The sequence below is a fragment of the Mauremys reevesii genome, linkage group 4 (assembly GCF_016161935.1).
Source record: "Mauremys reevesii isolate NIE-2019 linkage group 4, ASM1616193v1, whole genome shotgun sequence".
NCBI lineage: Eukaryota > Metazoa > Chordata > Testudines > Geoemydidae > Mauremys > Mauremys reevesii.
The window spans coordinates 48,858,638-48,871,045 of NC_052626.1; the positions used below are offsets into that span (position 1 = coordinate 48,858,638).

General features: G+C 46.7%; 1 protein-coding gene and 1 long non-coding RNA gene across 6 annotated transcripts in view; one reads left to right on the top strand and one right to left on the bottom strand.

Annotated features, from left to right (window-relative positions):
* LOC120403774 overlaps window positions 1-7,692 on the bottom strand; it is a 48,573-nt gene extending 40,881 nt beyond the window's left edge. Inside the window, exon 1 of the long non-coding RNA XR_005597718.1 lies at window positions 7,373-7,692. This is a non-coding gene — a long non-coding RNA (uncharacterized LOC120403774). The remainder of the gene's footprint in view (window positions 1-7,372) is intronic.
* Window positions 7,693-7,784: 92 nt separating this feature from the next.
* The window catches only part of HEATR5A (HEAT repeat containing 5A), a 134,702-nt gene continuing 130,078 nt past the window's right edge, over window positions 7,785-12,408 (top strand). For 4 of the 5 annotated variants that reach the window (XM_039535386.1, XM_039535388.1, XM_039535389.1 and 1 more), the window contains exons 1-2: window positions 7,785-7,929; window positions 8,476-8,552. The gene's annotated coding sequence lies outside the window, so the exon portion shown is untranslated. The remainder of the gene's footprint in view (window positions 7,930-8,475; window positions 8,553-12,408) is intronic. The other variant, XM_039535387.1, reaches the window with a different exon arrangement.

The following is a 12,408-nucleotide window of genomic DNA, read 5'->3' on the forward strand; positions in this document are numbered from 1 at the left end:
ACTTAAGATTCATTGTGGTGAAAATATGTAAAGCAGTGCTTTTTAAATATATTTAAGATGGGAATAATACATATTTTTGTTGCTTTAAAAAACATGAAGAAAGGTTTACATTTATTAGGAAGTAAATTTAAAAATTTGGAAGAAAGGGGGACCCTATACAGAAGGGATCAGTTCCCCAAGTTCAATTCTCCATTCCTTACTGATGTGGGCAAGTCACTTAGCCTTTCTGTTCCTCAGTTCCCCATCTGTAAAACAGTAATAATAGTACTTCCCTATCTCACAGTGGTGGTGTCTGAATAAGTATATTAAAGACTGTGAGGTATTCAGACATTACAATAAGGGATGCCATATTAGATCAATTGAACGCATACACAAACCCCACAACTAGAACGGTGCTGGGGAAGATGTCTTCTGTGGTGGCACTAGGACCCATACGGCACATCCCTACCTCCAGTCAGGTACCTTTTTGGAAAGAAACTGCAGGGAACAAACAGCCAAGGAATGAAGCCATCAAAGCAGCTGCAGAAAGCAGCTCAAGCAGGGACCAAAGGACACTGATGATGTCATCAAGCTGCTTATTGGAGTTTTCACTGTGAGCATTCTCTGCCCTGTGCTGATTGCTTCCTTTTTCTTCCCATGTAGCTAATCCTCTCCTAATATAACTCAATGGAAAGGAGTTAAATAACAAAGCAAAAATAAAAAATCTGGAATTAACGTGACATCTGCAGCCATCACATTGCTTAGCAGGCCTGTGTGTTGAATCCCTTCCCTCCTACCTTTTTCCATCTTGTCTGTTAAATTGTAAATGCTGCGGGACAGGGACTGGCTCTTATTTTATGTACAGTACCAGCATACTAGAGCCTCATTCTTGGTTGGCCTCTAGGTACTGCTATACTAAATATGATAAATAATTAACAGTGTATAGAAAGTAGATTGGAAGCGTCTTTGTGTTATGAGCCATGGACAATGGAACCAAGGGGCATTCAATTAAATTAGGTAGCAAATTCAAAACTGATAAAAAAAAAATTTCACTCAATCTGTGATTAAAGTGTGGAACTTACTGGCACATGTTGAGGCAAACAATTTAGCAAAATTGGAAAATTATAAGGATATCAAGAATATCCACAATTATATGTGTGAAAAGAGATCTGGAAAGGATATAAAACTTCATGCCTCAGGATTTATGTCACTCTCTAACTATCATGGGGTTAGACTGACACCTTCATGGGGGGCAGATTACTCCACCTTGATTTATTTCACTGTGGAGTTTCTTACACCTTCCTCAGAAATCATCTAGTTCAGACCACTGTGGGGACAGGATATTTGACTAGGAGGCCACATCTCTGATCCAGTATGGCATTTCCTATGCAACACAATGAGCTGTATTCTATTCTGATGCATTCCTTATGAAATCCTGAATCATGGTCCAATATCTGAAAATATTTGACTTGCTTTTAGTTTAGATTCAAATCAAATATACTTTAATGCACATTAGTAGTCTCCAGGCTCAAACTACACCAACACAACAATCTAAATTTTCTCCATAGATATACGGTTCATTTTTAAATACAGGAGATTGATAGGATTATTTCAGATTTGTCAAACTATACATTTGGTGGTAATTACAAAGTGCTTAGGGATGTCTATTTCCTGGCAATTATTTTTTTGCAATTCAAAAGGAAATGGAACTATGCACATAAATCATTTGGAAACATTTGTGTATTAACACAGTCCCAGATTACGTGTTTACTCATTAATAATTCACTATCTGTTTATAACAGACACAATGACTCATTTAAATTCCTCGTAAAAATCCTATATAAGAGAGATTATTCTTGTGTGAATAATTTGTGCAAATTCATTAAAATTCTATCCACTTGGAAAAACTTTGTTTTTCACACCCTCCTCTGTTTTAGGCCAACTCCTGAAAAGTGCTGAGGAGTAGCAGTTTTCACTCACTCAAGGAATTGCTGGTAGCCAATACATCTCAGGAATTGATCCTTTTATGTGTTTTCTAATAGAGAATCTGTAGGTTTTCATGCCCTTAATATCTTCAGAGAATCTTTTGAAGCTTATGAGTTATTTTACTATATTTAAAATATTTCTGAGAAAGGATGAGGTTGGAGATTAACAAAAGTACAACCATAGGCATGTGCAGCACATTTCATTAGGGTGTGGACCCAGGGAGCCCTGCCCCCTGATTGCCCCCCTCAGAACCCTCAACCTACCCTGCTCCTTGCCCTCTGACTGCCCCCTCCTAAGACCCCCCCACTGTAACTGCCTCCCTAGGACCCTACCTGTCTCCTGACTGCCCCAACCCTTATCCACACCCCCACCACCAGATAGACCCCCGCGACTCCCACACCTATCCAACTTCTCCCCACCCCAACAGGACCTCCAGAACTCCTGACCCATCCAACTCTCCCTGCCTGCCTCGACCCCTCTCCACACCCCTGCCCTGACAGGCCCCCCCCTAGAACCCCCAACCCATCCAAACCCCCTGCTCCTTGTCCCCTGACCACCCCCTCCAGAGACCCCCCCACCCCCTAATCACCCCCAGGACCCCACCAACTATCCAGTCCCCCTGACTGCCTCCTGGGACTAGCCACCCCCCTGCCCTGACAGGCCCCCTGGGGCCCCCACGCCCTAACACCCCCATTCCCCATCCCCTGACTGCCTCTGAGACCCTCTGGCCCATATTCAACCCCCCTGGCCCGGCCAGGCCCCCTTACCATGCTGCCATTCAGAACAGAGCCCCACCAAATCCCACTCCCTGGACATCCCTTGGCCTTGACCAATGACATGATGGCACTTACGGGGTGGGCGCAGAGAGCACCAACCAAGTTGGAGCACAGTGGTTGAAGAGCGCTATGACCGATGTAAGTCAACAACGTGTAGTGGTGGGGAGGCGGCAATTGGTTGGGCGGGCGGGGTTAAGAGGGTTCTGTGTCGGACAGTCTGGGTGCAGGCAGCTCAGTGGGGGATCTGGATGCACAGGGAGGTTCCAGGTGCAGGGGCAATGGGAGTCTGCAGGGGGGACCAAGTGAAAGTGGTTGGAACTCAGTGGGGGCAGTTCATTTGGATGGGGGTCTAGGTGTAGGTGGTTGGGGTTCAGTGGGGACGGTGTTTGGGGGCCTTATCGGGATAGTACAGATGCAGGGGAGGTGGAGCTTGTCAGAGTGAGGGTTTGATGGGCCTGCTTAACAGGGGAGCCCCAACTGCTGCCAAGGGGATCTGCATGCTGGGCCCCCACTTCCCCTATCCCTTTCTCTTCCCCATCCCATGCCCCTTCTCCACCACACCATCTCCTCCCCATCCTACCCCCTTCCTTCCCAAACTGCCTCTTTCCCTCTGCCTCCGCTTCCCCTATCTTCTTCTCTTCCCCATCCCATGCCTCTTTCCCATTGCTCCATTTCCTCCCCATCCCACCCCCTTCTTTCCCCACTGCCTCTTTCTCCCTGCCCTGGCCTGCCCCACCCCACAACTCATTGTTGTACAAAATGAAGGATGGCTCCCAGCACACAGAAGGGAGCTCAACCAGCACTAGGACCCAGAAGGTGGTATCCAGCTGGAAAGTCCAGGGAGCTGAGCAGCACCTCCTTTTTTCAGGGGGGCTGCGCAGCAACTCTGCGTTCACAGAAATGAGGGGAGGGAGGGAAGTGGCATGTGACCTTGCACCCCATGTGGCCCCCACCCCTCGCCTCTATTTGGGGGGGGGGGCATGCCATGCCATGAACATTTCCAATCACACACCCCCGTTTCTCCTTCACTTTCTGCAGGGAAGCAAAGAACACTGCAGGAGGGGGACGTGGGCTGTTTTAATTCCCCCTGGGGCCCAGGAGTGCCCCACGCAGACCACCACTGCCCAGCGCCCCAGAGACCCACTCCCCCCACCCTGCCTGTCCCCCAGCCACACTCACCGGCCTGCTGGGCAGGGGCTATTTGCCTTCCCTGGGCTGAGCCAGCATCACAGCTGGGGTCGGTGGGAGATCAGAGTGGGAACGGAGGGGCCTGCCTGGGCCGGGCTCCCTCAGAACCTCCTTGCCTGGGGCCCAGACGAGCCCCCCTGCACTGGTCCCAGGCAGCTCAGCCTCAGGAGGTGGCAGTCTGAGCAAGACGAGCCGGGGCCACACTGGGGAGGGGGCAGGCAGACCCCTGTGGGACGTGACTCCAGAGAGCCTCCCAGACAGTGGAGGAGCAAGTGGGCGGAGGGGATGGGGCAGAGATACCTGGGCTGACCGGACAGCTGAGCGGAGCACAAGGGATGGGGTGGAGAGGAGAGGAGCCAGCCTGCAGTGGCCCCTCGGATGGCAGCGCAAGTGAACTGCAGCGCCTGGCCGGCTGACGGGCCCCTGTTGAGCATGGGCCCGGCCCCAGGGCGCCTGTGGTGCCATTGTAAACCCGCTGGTACTGCTCAGTATGACTTCAGTATGGCTCCAGGGCATGTAAGTCGGAATAGAATTTGTCACCTCATGCCTACAAAAACTTACATTTGTGTGGGTTGTTGCCATTTTGTTTATTTCTCCCAGGGTACTATTTCCTGCTTGCAGGAATTCCCTTCTACCGTCTTCTGTTTCTAACAGTCTCAAAGGTCAATAGCTGCTGGTTGGTGAGCTCATTTCTACTGCTACATCTATTGCTTTATGAGCCATTTATTGAAATAAACTATTTATAAAGTGACAAATACATTGATTTTTTTCAAATCTAGATGTCTATTTCTCTGCCATTAATATATTCCTTTCAAACAGATATCACTACACCATTTTAAACAACTCTTATTCTGTGCCTAGACAAAAACCCGAGTAATGCTTTTCTGTACTGAGGTGCCATATCTTAGTTTCCCCAAAGGTAATATTTAGTAATTCCCCACCTCCCTTTCATAGATTATAAAGCCAGAATCATTCTGAGCATCTGATCTGGCCTGCAATCTAACACAGGACACTGAATTTCATCCAATAATTCCAAATCATGTCCTTATGACTTAGTTTGAAAATGTGCTCACAAAACACTTTCTAAACTGAGCAATGCACAGACCATAGTGTGGGATTTAATGTCTTCAGATGCAATAGTTTTCTTTCCATCCTTAGGCTGCTCCAAGTGTTGCAGCTCCCTTTTCTTGCTGGTTGTGGAAGACTTTACCTTTGCTTTCACATACATTATGCAATAGGCAAATATTATAAAAGTTACATTAGGCGCTGAACTTGGATTGGGGTTAATAGACCTATCTCTATTTTTCAGACAGTCTCGCAGAAACACATTTCACTCTGACCCTGTCTTCACCTGCTTAGAACAGGTTTGTGTAATCTGGAAATTGTTTCATTACCAACTGCAAAAGATGATAGGCAAGGTCACCCAACATCAAGTGGAGATAGAGACAGCAATGCTAGAAATAGAGTTCCCTCTGCCTACTCCTTAGAAGTCCAGATTTCTTAAAACTTCTGGCATCATCTACTTTGCCTGGCCGCTCTATGTACAACTCCAGAAATCTGCAACAGTGATCCACTGAGTAGTACCCTTTTCTGTTAATTCACTGTTAGTTTATTGTGAGAAACAGAATGAGCACATAGGCACCATTCTGCAGGATTTGGGAATCCCAGTTATTTAAATCTCTGAATGACCTTTGGCACATTGGCCACCTTGATCTCACACTTATGCCATGCATACATTGCCATATGCTATGTGACACCTCTCTAACAACAGCACTGACTGTATACTTCCAAACCTTACACTAGTGCTAACTGATTGGCAAATACCTGTGGTAGCTAACACTCCCTTTTCCACAGCTAGAGGTACTCTAATGTAACTGCAGTGTCAAATCAAGTTTATCACAGTAGTTCTCCAACTGGTTTTTGAATGTTATAATTCTTGACGTCCGATTTGTGTCCATTTATTCTTTTACGTAGTCAGGGGCGGCTCTACAAATTCGGCCGCCCCAAGCAGTCATGCCCGGGAGGCGCCCCCGAGCCGCGGGAGCAGCGGACCTCCCGCGGGCATGACTGCGGAGGGTCCGCTGGTCGCTCGGCTGGACCTCCCACAGCTGCGGGCGGTTCGCTGGTCCGGCGGCTCCGGTTGAGCTGCCGCAGGCATGCCTGCGGGAGGTCCAGCCGAGCTGCGGGACCAGCGAACCGTCCGCAGTCATGCCTGCGGGAGGTCCACTGGAGCCGCCGGCCGAGCGTCCCCTCCACAGTCATGCCCGCGGGAGGTCCGCTGCTCCCGGGGCTCCGGTGGACCTCCCGCAGGCATGACTGCGGCAGGTCCACCGGCCCAGCCTGCCGCCCCCCCGGGAAAGGGCCGCCCCAGGCGGGTGCTTGCCCCGCTGGGCTCTGGAGCCGGCCCTGTACGTAGTATTCTCCAGTTGGAGAACACTTCAGCCTCCCTGGCCACTCAATTACAGACCTAAAAGTCGCAATATTACAACAAAAAAACTTCAAAAACAGACTGCAATGAGAGACTGCTGAATTGGAATTAATTTGCAAATTGGACACCATTAAATTAGGTTTGAATAAAGACTGGGAGTGGATGGGCCATTACACAAAGTAAAACTATTTCCCCATGCTTATCTTCTCTTCCCCCCCACCACCAGTTCCTTATATCTCCTTATGTCAAGTGCTGGAAATGGGCCATTTTCATTACAACTACAAACAGTAATTTTTCTCTACTGCTGACAACAGCTCACCTAACTGATCATTCTCCTTATAATGTGTATGGTAACACCCATTGTTTCATGTTCCCTGTGTATATATATATCTTCCTTCTGTATTTTCCACTACATGCATCCGAAGTGAGCTGTAGCCCATGAAAGCTTATGCTACAATAAATTTGTTAGTCTCTAAGGTGCCACAAGTACTCCTATTCTTTTTGCGGATACAGACTAACACGGCTACTACTCTGAAACCTGAAGTCTTCAGCATTTTGAGGTAGCTAAATTGAGTATCAAGTAGTTAATATGATGGGGTTTTGAAATAAGACCCTGACAACAAGGTCGTGTTTGTTCCTTTCCCTACACTATTTGCAGTCCGCTATGTGCCAGTTGTAGGACACTCTACATCCCCAAAGTAGCTGCATCTCACAGGTGCTTGTAAAATGAAACCTGTACAGAAACACCTCCTGTCACTCCCTTAAGCAAACTGCTCTATGTGTCTCTACCCCAGGCTGTTCCCAGCCATACCAAATATAATTCTGTCCCAATGCCACCACTTATATACTACAAAACCTCCTCTTTTAAACAACCCGTTGTTGTACACTAGGTGCATTAGACATTGTATTAGACAGTAGGACTGTCTCCGCCTCATAACAGAAGGATCGGGCGGGTTAAAACTCACCAGAGTAAGTAAAATTAAAGTGACATTGTATTTGTAAAGCAGCTACTGACTTGTAACTATGGCATCCTCATGGTACCAGAGCCTTGGCCCCGGGGATCGGGCCACGCCTCACCAGGGCGTCGCTGTCCCCCTCAGTCCGCCGGCAGGACTCGCACACTTCCACCCCAGGGCCGCCCCCGCTTTCATGCGGCCGGGCTGGGGCCGTGCGGAGGCCAGTGGCCGGGGTGCTACGCTGCAGGGGTCCAGCGGGGATGATGCCAAGGCCCGCGTCCGCCAGCAGGCGCTGGCTGCAGCCCGGCGCGGCGCTGAGCCCTCTGGCGGGGAGGGGGCGGAGCCCCGGCAGCTCCCCCCACCAGGCGCTGCCGCGGAGTAGCGAGGCCGCGCCTGCCACAGCGGCCGCTCGATGGCTCCAGACCCGATTGCACGGCCCTGAGCCGCGCCTCCCTCCCGCCTCCCTGCAGCCTGGGGCGGCAGCGGTAGCTCGGCCCCGGGGTTAGCGTCGCCTCTGGTGCTGGAGGAAGCCGGCCGGAGCAGCGGCTTTTCCCGGCAGCACCTCGCCCTGCGGATCCGGAACGGGAGACTCGCCGGCTAGCTCCGTGCGGGCCAGGTAACCCGACCCGGGGGGAGCTCTGCCCTGCCAGCCCCTCCCCCCAGGCTGGAGTATGGGGGGGCTGAAGGGGGCAGGAGCTCTGCCAGCCCCTCCCCCCTAGGCTGGAGTATTGGGGGGGGGGGCGAAGGGGGCAGGAGTTCTGTCAGCCCCATCCCCCAGGGTGGAGTTTGGGGGTCTGAAGGGAGCAGGAGCTCTGCCAGCCCCTCCCCTCCAGGCTGGGGTATGGGGGACTGAAGGGGGCAGCTCCTCTCCGCATAGGCTGAGGTATGGGGGGCTGAAGTGGGCAGGAGCTTTGCCAGCCCCCATCCACCACAGGCTGGGGCATGGGGGGGATTGAAGGGGGTAGGAATTGTGCCTGCCTCTGCCCATTTGGTATGGGTGGCTGAAGGGGGCAGGAACTCTGCCCCCCCCCCCACCTCCACCCCCACCCTCATGGGCTGGGGTTGGAGTTGAAGAGGGTGGGACCTGTTGTGAGATGCAGCTGGTGGTTCTTGGTCTGGAGGGGTGAGGTGATGCTAAAAAAGCATGTTGAACTCCTGCCAGGTTTCCTTGGCCCAGAAAAGTAGAAGGATGTCTGGACTTCAAAGAGAGATCAGATCCTGTCAGGAACCTCTATAAAGGTGAGGGCGATGAAGAGGGTCCAGGAGCTTTTTTCTAGACCTTTTACCTACTCTTTCTTTCCAAGCTCAGGGGGTGATAAATGGAGGAGGTGAGGTCATGCTTGACCTCCACACCCATGTCAGAGAAAGGGACAAGAATGGCAGAGCTAGCTTATGTATTTCTTTGGGGAAAGTAAAAGCAGCAAAGAATCCTGTGGCACCTTATAGACTAACAGACGTTTTGGAGCATGAGCTTTCGTGGGTGATCTGATGAAGTGGGTATTCACCCACGAAAGCTCATGCTCCAAAACGTCTGTTAGTCTATAAGGTGCCACAGGATTCTTTGCTGCTTTTACAGATCCAGACTAAAACGGCTACCCCTCTGATATTTGGGGAAAGTGTCTGTCTTGCTGGGATTGGGAATTTACATGCCCAGAGCCGTGCTGCGCTACACAAAAGAACCTAAGCAGTCTGATGGTCTGTCTCGTCAACAACCATATTGATCAACAGCAAAAAGCAGAGAGAAATAAACCTAACTCCTCTTCCCCTTGTAGTTGCTGCTGATAAGACTGCTTAGACTGACTTGATAGATAGTCATCTCTGTATGTGTGTAATTCTAACCACAGAGCAGAAAGAAAATGAAATAAATCTAATTCTTCGCTGGATAGTTTCCTGGGGTTTCTGAGCTTTTTCTGGATTAGTTTCACTAAAGGGAGGAAGATAGAAGTGTCATTTCACGAGAGAGACCGTGCCACTTTATTTTCTATTCTTACTTTCATGTGTACTTAATCCCAAAATGCTTTGTGTGGGTAAGTAATACAGAGGGCTAGAGAAGGAAAGAGGTATTGGCAAAAAAAGAATAGGTTTTTAACTGATATTGAAATGGAATGTAGAGTAGATGAGGTTGATGCCTTTAACAGTAGGCTGTTAAAGATAACAGGCGCTGCAGAAGACAAACGACCCCATGCTGTGAGTATGCTAGGGTTTGGGAGCATTTATTTTGTCTTGTAAAAAATATGCCACTGGGGATAGCAGCATTGGAAGTGCTAGTGTAGACAAGGCTCCTGCAGCTGTTGGCATTTTGAAAAGCTTGTCCAGTCTTGCCCAGGGCAGGTCTAAGTGATGCCAGAGTTTTGTCTGTACAAGGGCTCCTAATATTTCTTCAGTTTGTGGAGCTCTACCTGTTTGGTGATAGTATGAATTTTGGAGAAGAGGGGAAAATCCTAAAATCCTAGTGTAGTCAAGTCTACAGTGTTGCGATTGGTAGGGGACGGGGGCAGGTAATAGGATTGTGATGTGCAGGAAGGGATTAGAAAGTGTCAAAGTGTAGATTTTATTTTTAATGGGGATTAAAATGCTTTTGGTTATTGAGATCTTTTAGGTTGTAAATGCTGAACCTGTGGCAAAAATGGTCTTGCCGTTTTCATAAAGATAGATATAAACAGTCAGGAGATATTTGTCTTTCTTCTGTTATATGTCATGTTTAAGTATTTTATAATGAGTTGTATTTAATCACTTCAGAAATAAGTTGAATGTTGAAGCCAGATTGTTCCAGTTTTTAATTTATTAATTGATAGTTAAATCTCAAAGAAAAGAAAGAGAACTGTGTTAATTCATTGCTACAATGTTAAGTCTAGAGATATTTTGTATACTTGTGTTTGAATTCCAAATTAAATATTTGCTTTAGGGCCAATAAAATATTTGGATAATTGGCTAGTGTATGTAGCCATTGTGCCAACATTTGAAATCTGTGTACAGTTACATCTGTTTTTAGCTGTTTTAGAATCTTCTTTATCAAGCAGTTATTTTCAGTTTCTAGAGAATCAAGTGACACGTAGTACTAACTAGGGTCCTGATCCTGCATTGTGACGTGATAGAACAGGACCTTGCAGAGTCCCATTGACTGCATCTGTCAGGAGTCCATTGCTGGACAGTATATCGTGTTTCTCAACCTTTTTGATACCAGGGACCAGCTTGCTGCCTTCCTAAACTCTGTCAGGGAAATCTCAGGGACCGTGGCTGGTCCACAGACCAGTTGCTGAGAAACAATCATATCCCAGTACAGATGGAGCCTAGAATACTGCACCTTTAACTTAGAGGTGTGATGTCCTGAATGATTTTGGTAAAAGTAAATATAGTATTTGAGAATCTTGGGTCCTGATCCTGCAAACAGTTCCATGAGTGTTTAACTTCATGCATATGACCATAGTACTACTCATGCATGAAATCAAGCATGTGTGTAAGTATCTACTCAGCAACACAAAGCATAAAAGAATTAATTTTTTCAGTATATGGTGCCTCTGATATGTTTAAAAATGTTCAGAATCCATATAGATGACTTTTTGTTTAAAATTGATTTCATACTGTTTTGATTTTTCTCCTGATGCTGAAATATTCCAAATATTAACATTTAATAAACATTTAATCTAGTTTCTTATATTTTTTTGATTGAGTGGAATCATACATTAAATTCACCCATTTAGCCATAGAATGAGAGAGCAAGAATGAATCGCAAAGCTCTGAAAACAGACCATACTTGGACAGGCCAATGCATATCTAGCCATAGCAGCAGCAGTCTGTAATTACGTTTTGTGGTTCTGTACAGTGAGAATTTTAAGGTTTTGTCTACAGAGAAAAGGCACATCATTACTGGTTAGAAAGCATAATGCTGATGACATTGACACTTCCCACGTGATATTAAGGAAAGAGAAGTCATTGGGATAAAAACTACATATTTAGAGTTTTCCTTGCAGTCATTCTTTATTTAGTTTTGCTTTACTTTATTGCTAGTGTTTAGTCAGATTTTTTTTGTCTTGAATGCTTTTTGTGTACAAAGGTGGGTAATTGTTGTTATACCATTTTGAGCAATCTGAGTTTGCTTTGACTTTGTTTAGACTCATCAAAAATTTGTATAGCATTGGGATATGTCTGCTTAAATTTCCAATGTTTAAATTTCCAATTGTTTTAGCAGCTAGGATGTTGTATTTGTCATTTAAATCAGCAATATCGACTTCTTGCTACTTCTTATTGATGTGTTAGAATTCTAGCCTTTGTTAAATATTTAAACTGATTGAATCCTATTTATATTATATTATGTCACAGTCTTGGTTTACCCAAGGATGCAGTCCTGTATTCCTTGTGCAATCTAATCTCCCTTTGAAGTCTGCAGGAGTTCGGTATGTGCAGAGAGGACATGATTGGACTCTGAATCTGTTTTGGTTTTGGTCTGGAAGATAATGTTTGACACTAAAATTAGGATAGATGCTTTAATGCATTTAGTTTGTGGGGGGCGGGATAGCTCAGTGGTTTTAGCATTGGCCTGCTAAACCCAGGGTTGTGAGTTCAATCCTTGAGGGGGCCACTTAGGGATCGGGTCAAAAAATTGGTCCTGCTAGTGAAGGCAGGGGACTGGACTTGACCTTTGAAGGTCCCTTCCAGTTCTAGGAGATTGGTATATCTCCTATTATTATTATTATTATAGTTAAACATTTTGGGACAGCATCTACTGTCAGTTAACAGTCATGCAACGTCAATGAAATTGTCCAGTGTGTTAGCACATATTTTGACCCATAAGATGAGTACAAACACACTCCACCCAATTTTTATTTTAATGAAAAAACTTGATAAGTCACATAGAAGCAGTGTTTCTGTTTTAAAGACTTTATAGATAGGTATGTTTAAGTGCTTAAATTAGGTTTAAGTATTGATAGTCTTGTCGTGCAGTTGGCTAAAAAATAACGATCATCCTATTGAACTTTTACAACAACTCTGCAGGAATAAAATTGATTAGAATTGTTAATGACCACAGACTAAACGCCAGAGGTCGGAAGACCCATTATATTGGTTACATTTCTTAGATTAATGTTAGCTTTAAGCT